A 7119-nucleotide genomic window follows, 5' to 3' on the forward strand; every position below is an offset into this window, starting at 1 on the left:
CCACCTCGGAGCTCGTAGGGAAATGGGAACGCGACCGTCACAAGGTCCGCTCTCGATCGCCGACGGCTCAAGAATGAACCGTGACGATCTGCAAGCAGCGACGGCCGCGGCCGGCTCCGTCGCGCAAGCGCAGAACCGGGTAGCTACGCCTCGCGTTGCTGGCCCCGGGCTGCTACGCGCCGCGTGGCCACGGCGCGGCGCTGCCGCGTTTCGCCTATCGATCTTTTTCCGATAGATCTCTTTTCTCTCTCTTTCTCAGCGCTAACAACACATTCCTAGAATTTGCTCCAAAACTCGAGAATTTCAGTGAAGCTAGCTTGAAAAAACACGTAAATAGCCGCGGTATACTAATCTGAACGATGGAAAATTTCCATGTCAGCACAACCATCTAGAATTACGCGAATTCAATATAGATACGGGCATCGCGGCCGAGTTTCTGCGTCTCGGACTCATGCGATATTTAAACAGATTTCAACTAATCTATTAAAAAATTTTGAGGTTACGCATTTGTTCGAAACTTGTTTATAGATTTTAAAAAATTCAGGCCCTTTTCAGAATGAATAGAGAAAATAAAAGATTTAGAAACGGTCTTACTGACTCAGAAAGTGACGAGAATTGTGAAAATGAAAATAATTTCAATCGACGTAAAAGAAGAATAAATGTAATATATAGCAGTTCTGAATCGGAAACAGAATTGACCCAAGAGGTTGATAACACGAACTGTGAAGTAAAATGGTCAAACAATCATTTTGTACCAAAAATTCATCGATTCAATTCAAAACACTCGGGAATCACCAACCAAATATGCCTGTCATCTGAAATCATTGATTATTTTCAATTATTTATATCTGAGGAGTTAGTAGACATAATTGTAGAAGAGTCGAACTATTATTTGGCCCAACAAACCAATAACAATACGAATAATCAAGAACCAATGACGCGAAATGAGTTGTATTGTTTTTTGGCCACGTCGTTATTGATGACGCGAAATAAAAAACTATCACTCAAAGAGTACTGGAGCACAGACGATTTTCTACGCAGCGATATTTTTGGGAAAATAATGACCAGAGATCGTTACTTCCTGCTACTCAGAATCTTACATTTCTCCCATGAACCAGGATGCATTGGCGACCGCCTAATAAAAATAAAACGAATAGTTGACATACTGCGACACTCGTTCAGTGCGGCATTTGTGCCTTACCAAAAACTTTGCATAGACGAAAGCTTACTTTTATATAAAGGCCGCCTATCTTTCAAACAGTATATTCCGAAGAAAAGGAATCGGTTCGGGATAAAGTCCTTTATTCTTTGCGATTGCAAAACCGGATTCGTGCAGGACATGATCATTTATACTGGAGCATCTACAGTTGCGGATAGTCCGATCAAGGGCATTGGAAAGTCTGGAGCAATCGTCTTACAACTATTGAAGACATACTTAGGAAAGGGCCATACTCTTTATGTGGATAATTTTTACTCCAGTCCCACATTATTTAGTCTATTATTCGCCAACCGCACAAATGCATGCGGGACAGTAACAAAAAGACGACAAGGAATGCCCAAGATCGAAAATAAATTGAAAAGAGGAGAGGTGTCTTTTCGTAGCTCGGAAAGTTTATTAGTTTTAAAATGGATGGATAGGAGAGAAGTATACATGATCTCAACTATGCATACTGCAGATGTTATGACAGTATCCAGACATAGAGGAAGACAGAGTGTACAAAAGCCTGTATGTATTGTAAATTATAATAATTCAATGGGTATAGTAGATAAAGTGGATATGGTAATAAGTAGTGTAAATTCAACTCGAAAAACTTTAAAATGGTACCGGAAATTTTTTTTTCATCTAATTGATATTTGTGTATGGAATGCGTATTGCCTTTATAAACATAAAAGGAACGCAACCATATCCATGGCGAACTTTCAATTGCAGTTGATAAAAAAAATATGCGATAAATACCATAAAGATTACATCAATCAACAAATAAGAAAAAATGATTATCCGATGAGATTGACAGAGAGACATTTTCCATCATTGTTTGTGTCAAAAAGAAAGAACCTGAGCCGACGGTGCGTTGTTTGCAGCAAAAATGATAAAAGATCGGAATCAAGATACGAATGCAAAGAATGCAATGTTGGTTTATGTATAAATCAGTGTTTTAAAATATATCACACCCAATTATATTATTAGCCGTTATACTTATAATCATATAATTTTTTGTTTTTTATTTTATATATTTTATATATTTTATTTTTTTATATTATATTATATATTTTATATATTTTACATAAATAATCTTTAATATTGAACCAACAACCAACACTTGTTGGAAAAACATTGTTTTATTAAGCACAGTTCTTATTTAACGCTTAGAAAAATGTTCATAGAAAGGTAGACTGACAGTGTGTTATACGATACCTTTCGGCCGAATCAAGACAGTTTGTTATAAGCACATTTTCGGCGCGACACCTCGTTCAGCGGGGGTATCATGACGGACAGAGCGCCCGTACCGAAAGGGTTAAAGTTGAATTTAACCAATTACATTTAACATATGTTATTTTCAATGCACGAAGTACATGAATCTGGATGGTACTTTTCGTAGATACAGTCAAAACATAAAAATTTCAAGCGCCACGTACATCTAATGAAAGTTCTGTTTTCACAGCAATTACAAAATTTTGTATTTAACTCTGATGGAAAGGCCGCTTCAATTACATTGATAAAATGTGAACGATTTTCGGACAGTTGTACCTTGTACCTCGTACTTTTTACCTTATACTTCAGGTAAAAAGGGATATAACTGGGTAAAACAATTTTATGACATTACCTGCTAACTCATGTTACTGTTCTAAAATGAAACGCTATGTTTTATACCTTTAAAAATATTCGACTATGTCCTTGTAAAATTTAAAATCCAACCCATACTTTGTATTACACTAGCAAACGGGACCACTTTTCCTTTGTTTCAAAGGGTTTGATGGTGGGGATCTCGTGACTTTTGGCAAAAGTGAAGCCAAATCAAACATATAATATTTAGTTCGTCATGACAAATTGATACAGTTATCTCAAAACGTATCGAGAAAAATCATTATTAATTAATTTCTGCAACTATTAATTCTACTATTGTGTTTATGTTATAAAAATAAGAACTCTTCTTATTGAAAAATACCACAGCGTGCACGATACTGGCAAAGAGTGGACTCTCATTTTAATTTCTTAATTTTCAATCGTAAAGCATTTTGATTTTGAAAAATCGTATTAATAATATACATATGCTCGCTCACACATAGGAATAATACAAAAAATTTCTTTTTTTCAATAATTAAAATATGATCAGGGGGTCTTAGAACGTGTATTTCCGTAAAATAAATTTTACAAAATTTTTTTTTCATTATGGGTACTTTGCTTATGTGCGCCTACATAGGTCGGAAACTAAAAATGTCTGGGCAGTTGAGAATCTCGGCTCGAGATTCCAAATCGTATGCCGTTGACGGGAGGTCGGATTTCAGTTGTTAAGAGCGAGAAGGCAAATGTGAGTCTTTCTCTCTCGACTCCCACGAGGCGGTCCGAAATAACTTCGTGCAGCTTCGGAGAATCGAGAAAGACGGCATGCGTCAGTTTGCTTTTGTCTACTTTCCGAAACTCTACGAGCTCACGTACGCGTGATATGGCATAGTGTGAGAGAGCATCTTCGGTGCACTTCTGGCACCTCTGGTTCCAGCCCCACGTTGGACGCCATACTAACGATCACAGTTAACGTGAACCGCTACTAAAACGCCATCTTTCGGGTCACGGTCGTGAATGGAGTTTAATCGCGAGCGTGATCGTGATTTTGTGGTCACTGTGTTAAATCACTGTTAGTGATTTTGCACGCCATCTTTACATAGAAACGGTTATCGCGTAGACCCCTGTTGGCTATTGTAAAAAATTTATTTAAAAATTATTAGGGAAATGCGTCAAAAATTATTCTCGTATGTTTGAAAAAGAGATTTCGATTTGAAGTTCGTTACGAGCTACTAAATTTCGTGATACTATTTTCGATATTTGACATATCTGCATTACGCTATCCCGTGAACTCGAGTTTAGTGTATATAGCGCCGCGACGGGAATTTATTAGAATTGGATTAATCACTAATTCGCGTACTATGATGTATATTACTATTGTATGAAATTCAGCGCGGGCAAATCAAGTCGGGGAAAACAGATTCACGGTACAGACGTGACTTCTCCGCTATTTTTGGGGAATCAAACTTCGAGTCCTCTTTATTTAGCAAAGTACATTACATTCATTAAGGGAAACTCTAAACTCCACTTGAGATCTAGAATCTTTAGAGCTCTTCTTCGCCTTAATAGCGACTGCCGTGTCGTAAACCCGCGTGGGCATACAACTGCGGAACACCGGGGGCTTGAGGAGCCGCCGATGTCTTTCCTCAAATTATTATTAAAAATGCAGCGTTCTCGCTCACCCTTGCGTGGCCTACTTGAACACTAGACAACAAAGTGGGCGGGAATGTTGCAAAATGTTAGGAACCGCCCTACCAAGGTGACGACGTTGAAGTAACATTCGTCACTGTCACCTTGGTAGGGGTTCCCGTGGTTTGCTTATTGTAAAAATCAGAACTTAGAGAGCAGATCAATTCTCGAAAGAATACAACGAATATCTAAAATACGGCCAAGTGTGTCAATCTACCGAATAAAGTAAATTGTTGGAGTTGCACCGGAAATTTTCTAAGATTTAATTTTGCGCGCCTCATCAAACACAGCAGTTCAGCGTTCCAGGGGCATCAACCCACCTCCTCAACCTCCTAAACCACTGATCGGGACGCAACATCTGCGTAACTGGATCCTCTAAATTTTAGTGCAAATAATACTAGATAATGATACTGTTGTTACGCTATCGCGTGAATTTAAGTTTAGTACACATAGCGTTGCGACAGGAATTAATGAGAACTCGATTAATGACCATCGAGTGCGCGATCATGTAACTCCATTAAAATTCGGAGTGAGATTCAAACGAACTAGCGCCTTGTAATGTATATCATCGATCGAGAGAGAAAAGAAGGCATTCCTTAGAAATACTCGGTTTATTTTTGAAAGACCGTGTCGAATCGGAGTTTCCGTCGTCTTCTGACGAATTTCTATTTCTGCTAAATCTCGCAAGGATCTTGAAACACAACGGGGCCCTCACGGTACTTCACTTCGCGTTTCCGTTTATTTTCTCCAAGAGGGTCAAAAATTTTCTTAAGAGTTACTTTGGCCCACTAGCTAGCTTCGTTTCCTCTCTGAGCTCCCACACTTTCCCTTACCACATGTGCCCGTTACGAACATGACCGCGTAGCTCCCACCACCACGCGGCTCGGTGCTGGATCGCCGATTGAAGAAGATCCTGACGAACGGGGTAGGGCTCAACCCCCTATTGGACCAGGACAACCTGGAAGGAGGATCTTGAATTTTCTCCTGGAGAAGGGATGAACGCCGAGGACCACGAGAAAATTTTCGCGGAGCAGCAGATCAATTCTCGAGACAGTGGAGCGAACATCAAAATTATCGAAAAGTCTGAATAAATAAAATAGTTGAAGTTACATCCGAAAATTTGCTAAGTTTTATTTTGTGTGCCTCGCCGAGCAGAGCGGTTCAGCGCTCCATGAGCACCAACCCACCTCCTTATTCTCCTAGACCGCAGAGCGGGACGCAACAGATGTTACATGGTCGCGCTCTCAATAGTTATTAATCGAGTTCCCATTAATTCTTGTTGAGGTGCTATATTTAGTGTTTAAAGATTGCATAATGCCGAGCGATTATCCTCGGCCGCAATTACCGTTAATCCTGTTAGTGTACGTGACAATCCTGATATTCTCTCTAGGAGAGTTTGTACCGCGAACAATGATACAGAAACGCGGTTATTACTTGTTTTTGTGACATCGGTAACGGCTCATTACCTTCGATTCGAGTGTTCCAATGGTGTTGATGACATCAGTAGTAACGCGGCCGCGTCTTCGGCTGTCAATCCGCGTAGTCCTACGTAGACTTCTCACTAGAGTGTATCGGCTCCCGATTCCGCTCGAACAGAAAGATTTACGAAAGGAATGTTTTGATTGTTTAGTTTTAGAACTGTTCTGCCTGTATTTGACGGGTGTAAAGAGTAGATGTTCAGTCTGGTGCGGGTCCAATGATTGACCTCGCACAGCTGAGAATTCATTAAACTCGAGAAAAGTGTGGAAATAATCCGCCTTTTCTTTGACGAACGGATCGTTTTGAGATTCGGAGTCAATTCAAGTGCACCCAGGAATCTCGTATGGGATTTGTCAATCGAGATTCCACGAAATCAGTACTGCGGCAGAAGATCGAAAAAATACACCAGTAGGGTGTTCAATCCCTCCGTGCAGAATTGAGCGGTCGTCTCGATCGTATAAACGATCGAGACATAAGAAAGTTGGCATAATTACGCTTCAATTTTCTTGTGATTACCGCTAGGCTGAGGAGATACCTAAGGGAGACACCTACGTGGTGTACCTTCAGGTGGGTCCACTGTAGTCGGGTCGGCGTTCGCTGAGGACGCCTGACTTTTCCGTCTTCAAGTCCTTACTTCTACAGATCCCACCGGTGTAACGTTTAGAGGAGCACCTGTGCGAAGGAGTAACGGAGTCGTGGGTCAGACTCCAGTGGTTCAAATACTGCTAAGTGCAACGAATAGATGTGCAACGTGCAGTGAACCAAGTGCTGTCGGGCTTCGTAGTGCAACCCCCGAACAATAAGTTGTCTTTTAGAACGTTTAAGAGAAGTCGCAGATTGACGGTTGAGCTGTTGCACTGCACTGCGTTTCGACGCATAGACTCAGTGGACAGACTCACGGGAGAAGTGCATTTGGAGACCACTAGGTAATACACTGCAACCAGCATAGATAAGAAATTAATTCTTTGTCTACACTAACAAAAAATACAGTCCACTAGCGCGTTCGTATATCACGAGCAAGCGAAATTCGCCGCTCCTGTACGTTCGAATAACGACGCCAGGAGCGCGAGGAAACAAGCGCGGCACAGATGCGTACAACATGTTTGCGTGCTCCTGATACATAGCCGTGTTTTTCTGATTATAGGAATCTAATTCTGTGGCGACACCAT

This window comes from Colletes latitarsis, unplaced genomic scaffold, assembly GCF_051014445.1.
Source record: "Colletes latitarsis isolate SP2378_abdomen unplaced genomic scaffold, iyColLati1 scaffold0002, whole genome shotgun sequence".
NCBI lineage: Eukaryota > Metazoa > Arthropoda > Insecta > Hymenoptera > Colletidae > Colletes > Colletes latitarsis.